This window comes from Littorina saxatilis, linkage group LG4, assembly GCF_037325665.1.
Source record: "Littorina saxatilis isolate snail1 linkage group LG4, US_GU_Lsax_2.0, whole genome shotgun sequence".
Lineage (NCBI taxonomy): Eukaryota > Metazoa > Mollusca > Gastropoda > Littorinimorpha > Littorinidae > Littorina > Littorina saxatilis.
This window is the reverse complement of record NC_090248.1, coordinates 43,819,412-43,839,238: the sequence shown is the minus strand read 5'-3', so window position 1 is coordinate 43,839,238 and position 19,827 is coordinate 43,819,412. Positions and strand designations below refer to the sequence as shown.

Sequence of the window (19,827 nt, the reverse complement as noted above, 5' to 3'; positions counted from 1 at the left end):
CACAAGAATGTGTCGAGACTTACATGTACATGTATACTAAGCATGCTTGGCTAAACTGGTTCTGTTCAATGTCAAATCTTGCCTGGCTGGCTTTACTGGCAATGCTAATGTTACAAATGTATGCGTCCAAGGAGGGATAGTACAGGTATACTTGGTTTTTCGATTTTGTTTTGTTTTGTTATTAGGACTCGGAGCATTGCAGCAAGAAAACCAGAGTTAAGTTCAGTGCTCATGTCTATCTGTGCACTTCGGCTTCTCCTGTGCTTCTATAATGTTAAGAAAGACTAACTCTGCAAATGCCTGGCCATACTTGACCCTCTTTGCTTGAATGAGTACACAACAATGTGAAGACAAGAGGAATAGAGAATACTACACTGTACATGGCTTGCTGTGTCGTACCAGATTTACACAAGTTGTTTTTTTAAAATATTGAGCTGCGAGCATCATAAGCAGTGGAAAAGCAGGTCCCTGCCAGACTTGCTTGACATGACCTCATTTACATGATATACACACGTGTGATTTGAACGATTATTATATCACGAGTGTCTCTCTCACGTATGTAGGATAATAATGATAATCGGCTAATGCAGCACAATATTATCCATGAAATGAGTATTGTTTTACGCACACATACTCAGAAATGTGCACTGAAAGAGACGGTGATACCAACAGTGGCTCTTGTTCAGCGAGATTATATGTGTACAACCACAACTCGGAACCCTTGCCCCAAAATGCAAAGCTGTCCAGAACAAGCATACAAATAACAATATGTGAAGAACTCAATCTCAGTTTACCATTTTTAGGAATTTAAGAAATGAATACAAGTATGTAAATGTACCACAGTCCTTTGTGATTTCCCTTTTTTCTCTTTCCTGCATGCATGTGTTGACGTTTTCAAGCCCTGAGAATTTGAATGGGCACTTTGGATCTTTATTGTGCACATGCAGGGGGGTGTTCAACTACAGAGAAGAGTCTGAAAAGTTGACTCTGAGAAATAAACCCCTGGCCTTCAATGATATGCGCTGTGATTAGATTTTCATTTCCTGTACATATATTGTCTGAGGCATACTCAGGCATGGGAATTGAAAAAAGTAAAAAAGGCTGAAAATTTGTAAGTAATGGCAAAGTCGACGGCGCGAAGCGCCTAGCCCTGCTAGGGGAGTTCGGGGGCATGTCCCCCCGGATTTTTTTTTCTCCAAAGAACCCAATTGGTGCAATTTGGTGTCATCTAAACTCCAAGTTTGCCATTAAATTCAGTTTTTAGAACCATTTTTGCCTCCCCCATTTATTTTTTCGGCAGACACTTTTGCTTTTTCGGCGGAACAAAAAATAAATTCGGCGGAAATTTGCCTTTCGGCGGACAATTCCTAAGCCTGATACTGCTTTAGTTTCCTTTCTGGATGACAATGACATTTACCCTGATGTTTTCACAGGAATGGAACAGCATGTCCTGATAAAGTGATAGTGGTAAGGCCTTGACAGATCATTTGTCAACACAAGCATCCATCATAAACTGCACAATCACCACTTGTCCCAGCTCTCTAATCAAACACCAACTCGGACTGAACAAAACAGCTTCTTGTTCTACCTGGGCTTTGCAACAGTACATGTAAATGATGTATACATATATCTATATATGTAATTCATCATATATAGTTATAGGGAAGACATCATAATTCATACAGACCCAGACCAAACAGTAACACTAGAAGTAGAACTTTAACAAGTCGCGTAAGGCGAAAATACAACATTTAGTCAAGTAGCTGTCGAACTCACAGAATGAAACTGAACGCAATGCCATTTTTCAGCAAGACCGTATACTCGTAGCATCGTCAGTCCACCGCTCATGGCAAAGGCAGTGAAATTGACAAGAAGAGCGGGGTAGTAGTTGCGCTGGGAAGGATAGCACGCTTTTCTGTACCTCTCTTTGTTTTAACTTTCTGAGCGTGTTTTTAATCCAAACATATCATATCTATATGTTTTTGGAATCAGGAACCGACAAGGAATAAGATGAAAGTGTTTTTAAATTGATTTCGACAATTTAATTTTGATAATAATTTTTATATATTTAATTTTCAGAGCTTGTTTTTAATCCAAATATAACATATTTATATGTTTTTGGAATCAGAAAATGATGGAGAATAAGCTGAACGTAAATTTGGATCGTTTTATAAATTTTTATTTTTTTTTTTTTACAATTTTCCGATTTTTAATGACCAAATTCATTAATTAATTTTTAAGCCACCAAGCTGAAATGCAATACCGAAGTCCGGGCTTCATCGAAGATTACTTGACCAAAATTTCAACCAATTTGGTTGAAAAATGAGAGCGTGACAGTGCCGTCTCAACTTTCACGAAAAGCCGGATATGACGTCATCAAAGACATTTATCAAAAAAATGAAAAAAACGTTCGGGGATATCAATCCCAGGAACTCTCATGTAAAATTTTATAAAGATCGGTCCAGTAGTTTGGTCTGAATCGCTCTACACACACACACAGACAGACAGACAGACAGACACACACACACACACACACCACGACCCTCGTCTTGATTCCCCCCTCTACGTTAAAACATTTAGTCAAAACTTGACTAAATATAAAAAGCACTCAGTGAATGAAGAGTACATTGCTAAAAAAGAAATCTTACAATTTATGTAGTTACAGTGGCTCCTCCGATAAGAGGACACCTCCCTTAAAAGGACACATTCTCGATTCTCAGGTCCCTTTGTTTAATATCTCTACCAAAGTATACCTGTCATGACAGGCCACCTGCGATGTAGGGACACTTTTGCTGGTCCCAAGGGTGTCCTTTCATCACAGGTACCACTGTACATGAAGTTTGTCAAATACCCAGTAATTGAGATTGAGAACAAAACAAAATCAAAATAGAGGTTCCGCGTCATTTACAACTGAATACCATTACATGTAACCGCTAATCAGAAATATAATCTATGCAAAAATACCTTTGCAGTTTCAACGGCACTGAGTAAGAATGTGATCACGGTTTTGCAGCACTTTAAATTTTAATCCCCAAATTATCAAAAAAAGGGATTGATAATGGTAGTGTCAGTGTAGGTTTTCACCTTTTAGAATATAAATATAATGCTTCAACCAGTGTTGTCCATGGGGGTAAAACTATATAAAAGATGTGGTCTGCTTTGTGAAATTCTGCTTTGGGGAATAAGCGCAGGCAGGAGGTATAAATTTGACTAAACGCACTCGTCATAGTGTTTCAGGTGAGTTTCAGAAGGTATAGGGGTCTTCCATTACTGAAGTTCTATTGATATAATCTTTCTTTCTTTCTTTCTTTATTTGGTGTTTAACGTTGTTTTCAACCACGAAGGTTATATCGCGACAGGGAAAGGGGGGAGATGGGATAGAGCCACTTGTCAATTGTGTCTTGTTCACAAAAGCACTAATCAAAACTTTGCTCCAGGGACTTGCAACGTAGTACAATATATGACCTTACTGGGAGAATGCAAGTTTCCAGTACAAAGGACTTAACATTTCTTACATACTGCTTGACTAAAATCTTTACAAAAATTGACTATATTCTATACAAGAGACACTTAATAAGGGTAAAAGGAGAAACAGACATGCTGGGGAGCATCGGATAAATTCTTCCCCCTCACCCGCCGGGGGGATTGATCTAATCCCAACACAAGACAACAAAATAAGGGTAATAAAGGGGGCAAATGCTGTGATGATGAACGCAACACAGTCATAGTCATAAGTCAATAACTATTAGGCCAAACAAAAAAATAGGTGTGGTTACGGTAACATAGCCTAAAAAAATAGGGTAGGAAGGTAGGCAATCACTTTTTTTTTTAAACATTTTTTTCTAAGGCCAAAAATAAAAATATGTCTGTTTACGGTAACCCGACCGACCCTAGTTTTTAGGCCCGACCCTAATCCTTTTTTTAAATCGTCTGAAAAAAAAACGCATCCAAAATAGAGCTGTTTGCGCTCAAACAGCAGACGACAGAAGGGAGGTAAGCTCAAAGTACTGTTAGGAGTAAAGGGTCGTCACTCGTGTTACTTCCTTTCAAAATGGATGCACGCAGTGGTGTTCGCCACCCGCTAGCTGTAAAGCTTGATAAATGTTGTCATGAAAAGGATGGGGTGAAAATTATCAGTACCTATCCAGCGAGTTTTAGTATCATTAAACGTTTTTCATGAAATTCATGCGGACTTTGACCCGAAACATTATGCGGCTCACGCCAAAGCTTCTACGAAAAAGAAAAAAAAAATTGAAAAAAAAAAAGCCGACCTACCGACCCTATTTTTTCACCCTATGTTACCGTAAACAGACCTATTTTTTTTTTGGCCTTATGTGTACAAATTAAACCTACTTGACAGAGAAATAAGTGTGTGACTCGGGCGCTTTCGCTTTCATTGCGTTTTCTGCACTCATTTACTTTTTTTGTTTTTGTATTTTTTTGACAAATGTAATAAAAAGTTATAGGGTCGGCCCCAAAAAATAGGGTAGGTCAGGTTACCGTAACCACACCTATTTTTTTTTTAGGCCTTAGTACTATTACACTGTAAATGTAATAACATTTGAAACATTTATGGCAGTTCCTGTCACTGCCCGGAAGCATTACAATAGCTGAAATTAATTTGATTAATCAGCATTACATCACCAGAAGTATAGCAAGTACACAGTGTTATTCACAGACACAGAGGACAATAGATCAGTTGGACCTTGATTCAAATTATCTATCGCTCAAAACGTCCTGGCAGCAAAATAAATGTGTAAAAAGACATCCCATGTGTCAAAGCTATCGGACATTCGGCCAGCCGGGGGTCACAACAATGCATAAGGTAAAAAAAAGTATACATGTAAATGACCGAAGACCGAGACCTGTAAACAACACTGAGTACATGTAGTATCAACAGGTGAAAAATATAGAATGAAAGAAACTGAGGATGTATACAATACATCGTGATCCAGACGTGAACTGTGCATGGTACTCAATGTATGCCTGTCACAATGTAATGTATTGTAATACTGATTGTAAGCACTTGTATGTTCAGTGATACTGGCAATGTGATGCACACATCCCATTAAAGGACACCTGCAGGTGTCCGTTTGCCTATTATGTAGACCAACATGTTCCTGCCCCAAGGGTGCCCTTTTATCATAGACATGTACCACAGTACATGAATACATACATCCACACATTCTTTCAGTTTCACACACAAGATCTATCAGTGTCATACTATGAGGAAAGTACTCACTGTTACATCGCTGGCACTGCTTGTAGAGTCCCCAGATAAAGTCCCCGCACTTGTCACACCATGTCGGGTTGGTCAGCTGACACCCAACAAACTGGTGCCCGCGTCCTGTCCCGCGTTGCTTCATCGATGCCATCTCAATCTGTTCTGGGAATGGCTGCCATACAACCTCGGTATCGTAAAGACTACTCGGTCGCGACGCTGCACTGCTTTTCCGCTTCCCGGGGAGAATTCGTTGAATGACACTCTCGTAGTTGCTCTCAAAGTTGGCTTGGACTTTGCCGAGCTTTCGTCTTATCACATCCAGGACAGCATCCGAGCTGCTGTTGTTTTCTGAGCAATTTCCTGCTCCTACCGAGTTGGCCGCGGCCATTATTTCACCAAGCACTTCCTCATAACTGTAGCAAGTTCAACACCACCACAATGGAATAAGAAGTTGTGTGATGTAATACACCCTCCTGGACAAATACTACACACGGTGCTGTCACTGTCACACAATCGACACAGGACTTGACTTGGTGGTAAGAGGAATAAGGCTTCCTTGTTAAATTACACGTACTCCAGTTGTACTTGTAGACTTAACAAGTAATGAGTTTGACTGTAACACGGGCTCAAGTGTGTGTCTCAAGAGCTGTTTTTTTAAGCCTGGTCCTAGGCATGTGTCTGTATTTAGCTGTGAATGAAGGAGTGTCCCAATCTGCTCTGCTCTTCTGTAGTTGTCTCTGGTGACTGGTACAGTTTCACAGTTTGTTGTGTGACCGGGTCGCTTCAGTGTTTAACTATGGTGGTACAACACTGCAACAAAAAAGAAGGCTCAAGTCAAGGTGACATCTTGTCAAAGTGGCTTAGCTGAGCATGAATCAAACTGCTGACTACAGGCTACAAAGCAGCATGTTCATATCAATCTAAACAACATACATGGCATTGAAATCAAGCATGGCAGTTTGTACATGTTGTGCCAATCCCACTGTCGAGACAGGAAAATAGTTTGAAAATGGAAACCTCAGTCAACCTCCCCTTGGTCGAAACAATTATAACGACATTTTAGCTGTGACAAGACAGATAGCTAGCTGACCTGGCATAACCTCTGACTAGATTTAGAACCGTGGCATGTGACTTATCACAAGTCTATACTGCCTGACCTTTTGCCTTCCAAGCATTTATAAACCGCGACAAAGGCAGTAGACGTGCCAAAGATAAGTTTTTAACCGTGATTTGATATTTGTGGAAACACACGTCACAGCTCACACAGACACAGTCTCGCTTCTCAACCCATGCTCTCGATGTGCCAGACATACAACAGCTGTCTTCCCGCCAACAAAAAGAACAACCCACCCCGGTTCCATGTGTACAACCAACAAAAACGGTTTCCCCAGTTGCTATTTTTCTCAAAATGACTCTCCCATGCCATCTAACCTACGTCAGAATAATGTCCGTGTTTCGCTCTCTCTCACACGCTCTCAAGCACACACCTCCCAAACATAGCACGTCTGACGGAGTGATCGTCTGCAAATGCAATGCTTGAAAATCTGCAATGGAATCTCTTCTGACGCAACAAGAACCTGACCTAGTTCCGTTCAAAGAAGTTCCATTTCGCTCATTCCCTTCCGTTTTTCGATAGTGCTGACCAATGAAACAAAGAACACGCTAGCAGAAATGACTCACGTTCGTAGCATCGACCAACCTTCTACTTCCGCCATGTCAGTAGTCGAAAGCCGCATGCGCCGAGTCGCCTTTGTGTACACATGTATGTCAACAGAACTGCACCATCCAAGTCTGTTAATCCGAAAACAAACTCAGCGCAGATTATGATCGCTATGTAGGACAGGAGCAAATGGGAAAGGGTGCACAGTGCCCCTTTCTTGTTAGCGACACCTGTTCCTGTATCGCTGATCGCTACAAGCCCCCACAAACGTGGGCGCAAGATTTTCTCGACCACGGCATTGAGAGTCAAGGCCGTTCGACTCGTTCATTCGCCATGTTCACCTCCGCAGCTGCTGGACCGATGAGAGTTCTCTGCAGGGAGGGAACTGTGTACTCTGCGAAAGTTCAACGATTGATTATTAAAATTTTGATTTGTGCAGGCCTGTTCAAGGGAAATCTGTTTCGTGGTTCCACCAAGCTACTGCGTATCGAACCCTTATCGTCTTTTTTGGTCGAGTGTTGTTTATTCAACCAACCCGGTCACTGTTTTGTTTGTTCGTTCGTTCGTTCGTTTGTTTGTTATTATTTTGGTTGTTCTGTCTTCTCTCCGGCGTATGCTACATGTGAATTAAAAATCGAAAAGGCAGTTCGTTGTGCAGCAAAATAATTATGCAGGTCTTAATTAGGTCTGTAAATGTTACTGTGCTATGGACACGCTGTGGCCGGAATTACAAAGTACAAGCCTGGCCCGGGACAGTCAGTTTGTTCAACTTGAGCCGGACCGGCTCTCTCTCTCTTTCTCTCTCTCTCTGGCTAGTCTCTCCCCCGACATGACTCACACACACTTAACACGAACACCACACAAACAACAATAATAATTATAACTTGTACATTGACGAGCGCAATGACGAGGGGCGTTTAAAGCCCCCCCCCCCCCAGTCCGCCTTTCCCCTTTTGGGCGACCCGTACATAGGCTACGCTTAAATAGCATCCGATGACCTCGACCATAAACACGAAATCAATTGTTGCTTCCAAAAATGTCAAGTCTTACATTTATTATGATTTACTTGGAATCATTTTAACAAAAGCGTAGTTGCTTGTGGAACCTTTGGTTTTGTTCGGAGATGTGTCACTGTTTTCACCATTTATTTTTACAGTTGGCTTTGAGGTATTAATAAAGCTCCACTGAAGAAAGCACTTGTAACTTGTCACTGTTTTAATCTTATTCATTTAAACACACACACACACACACACACAAACACACACACCACGCAGAGAGAGAGACTGAGAGAGACTGAGACGGAGAGAGAGAGAGAGAGAGAGAGAGAGAGAGAGAGAGAGAGAGAGAGACTGAGACAGAGAGAGAGAAACATTCCATGTGATTTTACAACTTATCCTGAAAAAAAACTTGCTTAAGCCGAACTGCAGGGTAATTTCTCGGGAAAGGTTTGGCTTATCCGAACTCGGATATGCACAAACTCGGATAAGCGAAACGATTTTTCATTCCCCGGGCGAATTCGGCTTTAGCGCGTTTGACTGTGATTCGCTTGAGTTCGTGTCCCTATTATTTCTCGTTTTATTATTGTCTCATGTTTAATTGAATAAAACCGTATTTAAACCAAGACATATGGCAATGAAAAGACGCTTAAAAATGTCTTCATGGTGCGTAAGTTATTTATTGGTGCAGGATTCAGTGGCTGCTGTGACATCAAGTCTTGAGTTGCACATTACTTGTGCTTTGTAGCACTTGCATCGATTTGTTTTACATTTTTTCGACCCTGCACACCTGCATTTCACAAAACCTTGCCCGCCTGATGCTGACTGTTCTATCACGGATTTCGGCTTCTCGTCACGTGCAAGCGATCGTGGTAACCATCGGCACCGCAGATTTTTACAGGGCCGGGCAAACACACGCAGACTTCCCTGTTACTACTGCAAGAAAACCATGACAGATCACTGAAATTCAATGGTCAAGCCCATAACTAATTTAAATCTGATGATCAGAGTATCAATTAAGTGCATACTAAACGTCAACATATTAAGCAACACCAACCTAATTATGTTTTAAAATTTGAAGATACTAGCCTGGACCATAGCCCTATATTTAATATAGGTCTCTGCCTGGACACAAAATAATGGTGTATTTTTTTAATTTTTTTTATTAAATCACTGCGATTAATGGCAACTTGAACAGGTCTGCACGCGTAATCTTACTTCAACCCAAACGCTTGCCAAAAATCACCAGCCTGCTCCGCACAGACTGCCGCTCAACCGTGACTGTTGATATTGGTAGTGCCCAATTGAAAGGCCCGGATATCAATCAATCAATATGAGGCTTCTTCTTCTTCTTCTGCGTTCGTGGGCTGAAACTCCCACGTACACTCGTGTTTTTTGCACGAGTGGAATTTTACGTGTATGACCGTTTTTTACCCCGCCATTTAGGCAGCCATACGCCGTTTTCGGAGGAAGCATGCTGGGTATTTTTGTGTTTCTATAACCCGCCACCGAACTCAGTCTGACATGGATTACAGGATCTGTTTCGTGCGTACTTGGTCTTGTGTTTGCGTGTACACACGGGGGTGTTCGGACACCGAGGAGAGTCTGCACACAAAGTTGACTGAGAAATAAATCTCTCGCCGAACGTGGTGACGAACTCACGCTGACAGCGGCCAACTGGATACAAATCCAGCGCGCTACCGACTGAGCTACATCCCCGCCCAATAATATGAGGCTTATATCGCGCGTATTCCGTGGGTACAGTTCTAAGCGCAGGGATTTTTTCATTTTTTAAATATTTTATTTATGCAATTTACATCGCGCACATATTCAAATGTGAAGGATACAGTGGAACCTCCTTTTAAGCCCCATCAATTTTAGACTCCCTCCCTTTAAGACCCTGTCAGTTCTCGGATTTTCTGTTCAGGCTAACCTCACTAACTTGATTTACCCCCGTCCTCATCTTTTTAAGCCCCGGTTTTTCTTAGATTTTAGGAGGACAACAAAAAAAGGGGAGGGAGTCACTGTCTACAAAAGCAGCAGCACCTGACCTAATTTAAAGCATATTTAAGTGAAACTGACTCCAAGTCTGGTCACAAATATGATGTATTTTCGCACCATGCACCAACACTTTTGAAATTTGTATTACATTACTGGGAGTAAAGGCAAACCACACGCATTTAAAAATTTTTTTCCTACTTTGCAAACTTAGTCTCCCTCCCTTCTCGGATTTTCTGTGAATGTTCATAACCTCTGTAAATGTATGAAACTCTTTGATACACTAGTTGCACCTATTCTGACCTTTGGCTCTGAAATTTGGCTCCCTTACTGCAAAGATATAAACCTAAAGGACACGCAGAACCTTGAGAATAATCTCCTTGAAAAATGTATAACGACTGTCCTTCCGCATGAAAACGTACACATGAAATTCTGCAAGCAACTTTTAGGAGTACACAGAAAATCAATGAATTTCCCAGTACTGGCTGAATTGGGCAGATTTCCGATCAGCACAAAAATATTGGGACAGAACATATCATTATGGTTACACATCATGGAATCTGACCAACATGGGCTTCTTAGGCAAACTTACTCAAGCCTTCTCTCACAAGAACATAAAGAGGAAAATAAATGGCTCTTATTTGTACGCGAGTTCCTGACTTCCTCAGGCTTCAAACACGTGTGGCAAAACCAAAGCACAATACACCCGGCAAGACTGAAACACGCGCTAACAAAACATGTAGAAACTCAAAAAGAAGGAAACTCATCCAAACTACAGTTTTGCAAGGGAGTGTCACACGACTACTCTCTTCAACCCTATCTTTTGTTAAAGCGGGGCTCACACACAGGCGGAGCAAGCGGAGCAGGCTGCTCCGATCCTGCTCCGCTCTCCACTCTGCCCTCTCACACACAAGCTCCGGTTCCGGAGCAGGCTGCTCCGATCCTGCTCCGGTAGGGGATTCCCCTATGATATGACGTAGTTTCTCCACTCGCGCAGTCTGATGGGAAATATTTTTACACGTGGATAAGAAGTGGCGGGAAAAAAACACCGTGATGTTTACCAAAGGAGACAAAAGTCTTGTCTTTTATCGCAATTACTGAACATATTTCTAAATGGACTCTGTATAAGTCAGTGTGTGTGCGTGTGTGCCAGTGCGTTTTAGAGCTTTTCAGACACAAACTATGTGAGTGTGGGGGTCGGGTGAAGAGAGAGGTGGACTAACAACTGTTGGGACATGTTTTAAGTTTTGGTTCTTTTTATATTTAGTCAAGTTTTGACTAAATATTTTAACATCGAGGGGGAATCGAAACGAGGGTATGGTGTATGTGTGTCTGTCTGTCTGTCTGTGCGTGTGTGTGTGTGTGTGTGTAGAGCGATTCAGACTAAACTACTGGACCGATCTTTATGAAATTTGACATGAGAGTTCCTGGGTATGAAATCCCCGAACCTTTTTTTCATTTTTTTGATAAATGTCTTTGATGACGTCATATCCGGCTTTTCGTGAAAGTTGAGGCGGCACTGTCACGCCCTCATTTTTCAACCAAATTGGTTGAAATTTTGGTCAAGTAATCTTCGACGAAGCCCGGGGTTCGGTATTGCATTTCAGCTTGGTGGCTTAAAAATTAATTAATGACTTTGGTCATTAAAAATCTGAAAATTGTAAAAAAAAATAAAAATTTATAAAACGATCCAAATTTACGTTTATCTTATTCTCCATCATTTGCTGATTCCAAAAACATATAAATATGTTATATTCGGATTAAAAACAAGCTCTGAAAATTAAATATATAAAAATTATTATCAAATTTTTTTTTCGAAATCAATTCAAAAACACTTTCATCTTATTCCTTGTCGGTTCCTGATTCCAAAAATATATAGATATGATATGTTTGGATTAAAAACACGCTCAGAAAGTTAAAACGAAGAGAGGTACAGAAAAGCGTGCTATCCTTCTTAGCGCAACGAATACCCCGCTCTTCTTGTCAATTCCACGGGCACTGCCTTTGCCACGGGCGGTGGAGTGACGATGCTACGAGTATACGGTCTTGCTGCGTTGCGTTGCGTTCAGTTTCATTCTGTGAGTTCGACAGCTACTTGACTAAATATTGTATTTTCGCCTTACGCGACTTGTTTGTTTTATCGAGTTATATCCGAAGCTTCAAAGATGTTGAATGTGTATAGTTACACTAGCTTCCATGGAATCCATTCTTTTTATATTTAGTCAAGTTTTGACTAAATATTTTAACATCGAGGGGGAATCGAAACGAGGGTCGTGGTGTATGTGCGTGTGTGTGTGTGTGTGTGTGTGTGTGTGTGTGTGTGTGTGTGTGTAGAGCGATTCAGACTAAACTACTGGACCGATCTTTATGAAATTTGACATGAGAGTTCCTGGGTATGAAATCCCCGAACGTTTTTTTCATTGTTTTGATAAATGTCTTTGATGACGTCATATCCGGCTTTTCGTGAAAGTTGAGGCGGCACTGTCACGCCCTCATTTTTCAACCAAATTGGTTGAAATTTTGGTCAAGTACTCTTCGACGAAGCCCGGGGTTCGGTATTGCATTTCAGCTTGGTGGCTTAAAAATTAATTAATGACTTTGGTCATTAAAAATCGGAAAATTGTAAAAAAAAAATAAAAATTTATAAAACGATCCAAATTTACGTTTATCTTATTCTCCATCATTTGCTGATTCCAAAAACATATAAATATGTTATATTCGGATTAAAAACAAGCTCTGAAAATTAAATATATAAAAATTATTATCAACATTTTTTTTTTCGAAATCAATTTAAAAACACTTTCATCTTATTCCTTGTCGGTTCCTGATTCCAAAAATATATAGATATGATATGTTTGGATTAAAAACACGCTCAGAAAGTTAAAACGAAGAGAGGTACAGAAAAGCGTGCTATCCTTCTCAGCGCAACGAATACCCCGCTCTTCTTGTCAATTCCACGTGCACTGCCTTTGCCACGGGCGGTGGAGTGACGATGCTACGAGTATACGGTCTTGCTGCGTTGCGTTGCGTTCAGTTTCATTCTGTGAGTTCGACAGCTACTTGACTAAATATTGTATTTTCGCCTTACGCGACTTGTTTTTATATTTAGTCAAGTTTTGACTAAATATTTTAACATCGAGGGGGAATCGAAACGAGGGTCGTGGTGTATGTGCGTGTGTCTGTGTGTCTGTGTGTCTGTGTGTGTGTGTGTGTGTGTGTGTAGAGCGATTCAGACTAAACTACTGGACCGATCTTTATGAAATTTGACATGAGAGTTCCTGGGTATGAAATCCCCGAACGTTTTTTTCATTTTTTTGATAAATGTCTTTGATGACGTCATATCCGGCTTTTCGTGAAAGTTGAGGCGGCACTGTCACGCCCTCATTTTTCAACCAAATTGGTTGAAATTTTTTTCAAGTAATCTTCGACGAAGCCCGGACTTCGGTATTGCATTTCAGCTTGGTGGCTTAAAAATTAATTAATGACTTTGGTCATTAAAAATCTGAAAATTGTAAAAAAAAAAAAAAATTATAAAACGATCCAAATTTACGTTTATCTTATTCTCCATCATTTGCTGATTCCAAAAACATATAAATATGTTATATTCGGATTAAAAACAAGCTCTGAAAATTAAATATATAAAAATTATTATCAAAATTAAATTGTCCAAATCAATTTAAAAACACTTTCATCTTATTCCTTGTCGGTTCCTGATTCCAAAAACATATAGATATGATATGTTTGGATTAAAAACACGCTCAGAAAGTTAAAACGAAGAGAGGTACAGAAAAGCGTGCTATCCTTCTTAGCGCAACTACTACCCCGCTCTTCTTGTCAATTCCACTGGCACTGCCTTTGCCACGGGCGGTGGAGTGACGATGCTACGAGTATACGGTCTTGCTGCGTTGCGTTGCGTTCAGTTTCATTCTGTGAGTTCGACAGCTACTTGACTAAATATTGTATTTTCGCCTTACGCGACTTGTTTAGATCTACTACTAACAATCTCTCTTGCAGACGGTTAGACTGTTGCTTTATGTTACGCGCAATATGGCTTTGATTTAGATTTAGTTTTTTATATTTAGTCAAGTTTTGACTAAATATTTTAACATCGAGGGGGAATCGAAACGAGGGTCATGGTGTATGTGCGTGTGTGTAGAGCGATTCAGACTAAACTACTGGACCGATCTTTATGAAATTTGACATGAAAGTTCCTGGGTATGAAATCCCCGAACGTTTTTTTCATTTTTTTGATAAATGTCTTTAATGACGTCATATCCGGCTTTTCGTGAAAGTTGAGGCGGCACTGTCACGCCCTCATTTTTCAACCAAATTGGTTCAAATTTTGGTCAAGTAATCTTCGACGAAGCCCGGACTTCGGTATTGCATTTCAGCTTGGTGGTTTAAAAATTAATTAATGACTTTGGTCATTAAAAATCGGAAAATTGTAAAAAAAATTAAAAATTTATAAAACGATCCAAATTTACGTTTATCTTATTCTCCATCATTTGCTGATTCCAAAAACATATAAATATGTTATATTCGGATTAAAAACAAGCTCTGAAAATTAAATATATAAAATTTATTATCAAAATTTAAATTGTCCAAATCAATTTAAAAACACTTTCATCTTATTCCTTGTCGGTTCTTGATTCCAAAAACATATAGATATGATATGTTTGGATTAAAAACACGCTCAGAAAGTTAAAACAAAGAGAGGTACAGAAAAGCGTGCTATCCTTCTTAGCGCAACTACTACCCCGCTCTTCTTGTCAATTTCACTGCCTTTGCCATGAGCGGTGGCCTGACGATGCTACGAGTAAAATGGCATTGCGTTCAGTTTCATTCTGTGAGTTCGACAGCTACTTGACTAAATATTGTATTTTCGCCTTACGCGACTTGTTTTCATTTTGTGTGTGGTTTGATTTAGCTTCACTCTACTCAGAAGAAATGTTTTAAACATGATTAACAAAATATTACTTTATGGATGTTTGCAAATAGAAACGTACGTGTGTCAACAGCGCAACAAGTTTCTAAAGAGGACGATATAGAACGCTCATGGCCGGACCGTATCAGGTTGGGGGGGGGGGGGGGGGGGCCCCCAATTGTGTTAGGGGTTCATTAGTTGAGGGCGCTAGGGAGGTCTGGACGTTTTGAAATGTAGATGAGAATATGTGGAATCTAGCTGGCGCGTTCTCCGAATATTTGTCATGATTTATTGATTTTTATTTTATTTTCACCCTTGGAGGAGATACATGTTCAGGCCGGGGGGGGGGGGGGGGGGGGGGTGACAGGAACCCCCCCTGGATCCGTCCTTGACGCTAGACAAAAAAGTATCTGTGCTGTAGCTTTTTTTATGTTTTATCTCACCCTCATTTTTGAATGTTGTTTTCACACACACACACACACACACACACACACACACACTTTTGATCCCATTCCATGTATTGCGAAGACTTTATTCAGGGTTTTAGCTAGTACTTAAACATCCAATTTCAAAGCACAAGTCTGAGCTGAGAATAGATATGCATAAATGTGTAAAATAATGGTGATTTGTGATCAAAACACTTCACAGGGAAGCTTGTTTATATGTCTTATGTATGTGTCTTCCATCGCCCTGGCAACATCAGAACTCCACACCAGCCTGCAAAAGTATAAACATAAAGGGTGACACAAATGAAACAAATGCAGCCCATAAAAATGCTTAATACTTCTTGACCTGTTGACCTAGTTAGTTAATATTTGGCGATTATTAACTATATCTTATGCATGACAAAGGTCAACACAGTGGCGAGTTCACAGGTCAAATGGAGGGGTAATTTGGAACACTTTTGAGTTTTGATCTAGCTGTAATCTTCTTTTTTCAGCACATTTTCAACCAAAAAAAAAGGACTAAAACATTACGTCTCCAATGAGTTAACAAGATCGTAAGATTTTGTTGATCTTGTCCGAGTGGATTTTGTGTATACAAGTGTTATCTGATAGTTACCTTATTGCTTCATGTGTCATTTACGGTGTAACTGGTTGTCTGAGGGATGCATTGACTAAGATCTCATATATGCTAGATGTCGAAAAACTACTCAAACTACCTGCCCTCGAAAGGGTGGTAACCAAGCTAAAAAAAAGACGCCATAGGAAATTAAGTAGCGTGGAAGGATGGGAGGGTATAAACTATGAGAATTGGGTAAGTATATTAATTATACGAACATTTATTATTGAAATTTTCATTTAAATTACATAGTTTATACCCTCCAAAACTAACACTCTTTAATTCTTTAATGCTTAAATCGGGTTAATTAGTGTACGGCTCCATATAAAACCCGAAACGGTTGAGTCTATCCCCGAATTCGGATCCTTTTTGGAAAGAGCCCAAAAGACAGACCATTTCACCTACAACATTGCAACTTTTGGTATTGGTCATACCTAAGCTGAAATTAATGTACAGCAAATATACAGTGCAAAATGCAGTTAACGGTCTTGCAGGCAACTCAGTTAGCTATCCTGCCTATGAAACTGCCTCACGAAGTCTCGCACACAGATAAACAAATGAGGGAAGGGGCATGTGTCGTCTTCAACCAATAAACACACACACACACACTCACACACACACACTCACACGCGCGCGCACTAAAGATGAATATTGCATATGCATAATGCAGAAGAAGACAACTTAATCTGATAATCTATAGATGTAGTGACTGGTGCAATATTTAACGAATTTAAAAGGACGACTCTGAAATGTATCATGTGAACCAACTTCTCAATAAACAAAATGAAGACCAGTTTAAAAAGTTACCTGTTTCATTTTGGAATGCTTTTGGTCCCATCACATCTCTGATGTACACTCCATAGACGCACTGTAGTAATAAGTTTAAGGAGTAAAAAGATTATGCAGGGAGGAAGAACAGTAAGAACAACAGAATCAGCAGCAACATTCACTAATCTTACTCCACATAACACATAACACATAACACTGAATCTCAGTGAAGAGTTAGTGATCTAAATATGTTAATTAAACAGAGAGACATAGAGAGATTGAGAAGGAGACAACAGCTATGTGCATTATGTGCATGTGCGTGTGTGTTTGTGCGTGTGTGTGTATGTGTGTGTGTGTGAGGGAAAATTTAGTCATTGAAAACTAAACACTTTCTACTCTTCAATATCAACAGTCATAGGCATAAGATTAAGAGCCACTGGGAAAGTTGGACATGAACATGTATATGTTGCAGGTGAGGAGGGGGGGGGGGGGTGGTGGTGGCTGGAGGGTCTTTGTTGTTTGTAGATTATAACTTAGCACAAATTCCTGTTGTGCAGTGTGAAACACTGTAATGTATAAGCAGAAATGACTGTGGAATAACTTTCTTCTGTTATATCAGTATGATTATTTGCAAAGTTACCCGGATCATTGTGGCATCCTCTTGATCCTATCATGACTCAGACTTAAGTAGACGTGCCTGTAGAGGGAAGGGATGGGGGAAGGGGGTGGGGGGTGGGCATAGAGAGTGTCGGTGTAATATGAAGGAGGGAGGGGAGAACCATTGGTAAATAAAACTCTTATAATATCAACAGTTCTGAAACTATTTGAGCACGAGTTCCCCATTACCACACAAAGGTGCAGATAGCAACAGATGTTACACCGAGAGTGGGGGAGGGGGCTTTTAGAGGGTTGGTTGTTGGACTGTAGTATCTGAATAGCAGTGCTATGGGGTGAGGGTGGTGCTGGGGCGGAGTATGTATCGTACGTAACTTGAATTGGATATTAATAAGCATGATCACTCAGACTAGAGCTAAAAACGGTGTTAATCTTCACAGACATTACATAATATGAATTCACAAGCATGTACCTTTTGTTTTGCCCTTGAGTTTGGTAGAAGGCAATATTGAGTGTCGAACACAAGTTGCATTGATCACTGACACTGCGTCACCCTGCGGTCAATCTCCTCTGATCTGCAGATTGCACCAGCACAAACCTAAACAATGTTATGATCGCAAAAAGCCTGCATAGCCAATGGATCTAAGAACACAAACACTCGATGGATCTAATTAGAGAGTCTGCAAACGAGTCATTTTACGTTGGAAATTCAATGACAATCTGTCAGTCAATGAAGCAGATAGATCTGTCCCTGCGATTGTTTTTGCAGCAGATAAATGTTTGAAACTTCACTTATCCCCTTATCATTCAAGTTTCAACAAATTGATATCTTGCATGATTCTTCTTCTTCTTCTTCTGCATTCGATGATCTTGCATGATGAATTTTGTGCCGAGGAGCTGAACAAACAATCAAAATCAAGCAAGTGGTAGATATCTACATTCAGAAGACAAACTTAATTCAGTCGCAAAAACAAACTGACGAGAAAGAACCTAGCTTAATTACTGCTGTATTGATTTCGGCCAAACCAACGCATTTGCATGCCGAAGTCAATCCTCCTTTGATTCCAATCAAACGAGCTGATCGAAATGAGTAACATCGCACCTGCATTGACTGTACTGCGAAAGCGAAGGTCGTCTGCGACTGGAGATTTCGAAGTTGAACAGCAGCGTTTCTTCACACTCAGCTGTTGGCTTCCTCGGAAAAGTGAAAAGCGTGACTTGAAATCTAGCGGAAACCACATTTTATCTTTCCGTTTCGGCATTCTTCATTTCTTGTGTAAAATCCATGAAAAAGTTCTTTCGAAAAAGGCGGCCGTCGTTATTTGGCTAGTGTCACACTACTATTTCCGGAGAAAGTGATGAGTGCGCTGATTGGCTGCACCGCTGCACCGGAGCCAAAAAATAGAAACGTGTCCTATTCCTTGCTCCGCACCGCACACACAACTTTCTCCACTCCTGCAACGGAAGTAGCGTCATCTCTCCGCCTGGTGCAGCCTACTCCACCCTTGCTCCGCTTGCTCCACCTGTGTGTGAGCCCCGCTTAACACAAGAACACACAGGCTGTGAGCAAACTACGTATAAGTGCCCATGACTTAGTCTTTTGCTAACACAAGAACACACAGGCTGTGAGCAAACTACGTATAAGTGCCCATGACTTAGAAATCGAAAAGGGCAGATACACGGGAACACCAAGGGAGGAAAGACTATGCAGAAACTGTGGAGTGGTGGAGGATGAACTTCACTTCCTTGATTCGTGTACAATGTATGCTCATCTCAGGCAACAGTTATTATCGAATACTTCCACCGGCAGTGATGAAATAAGAGTCAGTTCTCTGTTTACTGACAGCGACATCCAAAGGCAATTGGCAAAATATGTGTACGATTGTTTTCAACTACGCAGGTGCAATGCGTCTTCCGACTGTCCTCAATAACTTATGCTCATCTTCAAGTCCTCTTTGTTCACCCTGTTCCACTTGGTTTTGTATTACATGTATGTTATGTTATATTGCTGTTTTCCTGTACTTATATATCTTGTATGTGTCAATAGGCTCTGTGCTTTAATGACAATAAATTCTGATTCTGTACCCCCAACCTTTTGAAGACTGGGCTGAGAGGAACCGAAAGTGGGTGCCACCCAAACGGGAGAGAGCAAACCGCGGGTTCTGATTCGTTGAAATCACAACCCATCTCAGTTTCAAGCAATCGAACAATGCGGGTGGCAACTTCCTCGTGCGTCTCAGTCCTGGTTTTCTTAGATTTACGGATGTCTTAATTAAAAAGGGGGTTGCACAGTACTGTACTCTGCTTTCAAGGCTCGACACTAATCTCCTTTGCAAGCAGTTTTGCTTTGTTTGAATGTACATGTATACATTATGTATATTTTAAAGTTATGAGAATGCATGTTGCAGCAAAGTTTCAAATCATAACAGGAATACCACTGGGAAGTTTAGTCAAGACTAATGTGAATTATGTGCAGTAATTTATTGTTTTTGCAATCATTTCAATCTGCAGCCATTACACCTTCCTTGTGGCATTCGGCATCTTAACTTGGCATTTATCCTGCAGACTTTGTGAAGGATTT

The 19,827-nt window shown here is 40.5% G+C and overlaps 1 long non-coding RNA gene across 1 annotated transcript; it reads right to left on the bottom strand.

Annotated features, from left to right (window-relative positions):
• Positions 1-15,317: 15,317 nt before the first annotated feature.
• On the bottom strand, positions 15,318-18,505 carry LOC138964826 (uncharacterized). The gene is made up of 4 exons (XR_011455227.1): positions 18,349-18,505; positions 17,719-17,821; positions 16,671-16,731; positions 15,318-15,518 (listed from the first exon to the last, which is right to left on the bottom strand). It is a non-coding gene; the product is annotated as an uncharacterized lncRNA (long non-coding RNA).
• Positions 18,506-19,827: the final 1,322 nt, after the last annotated feature.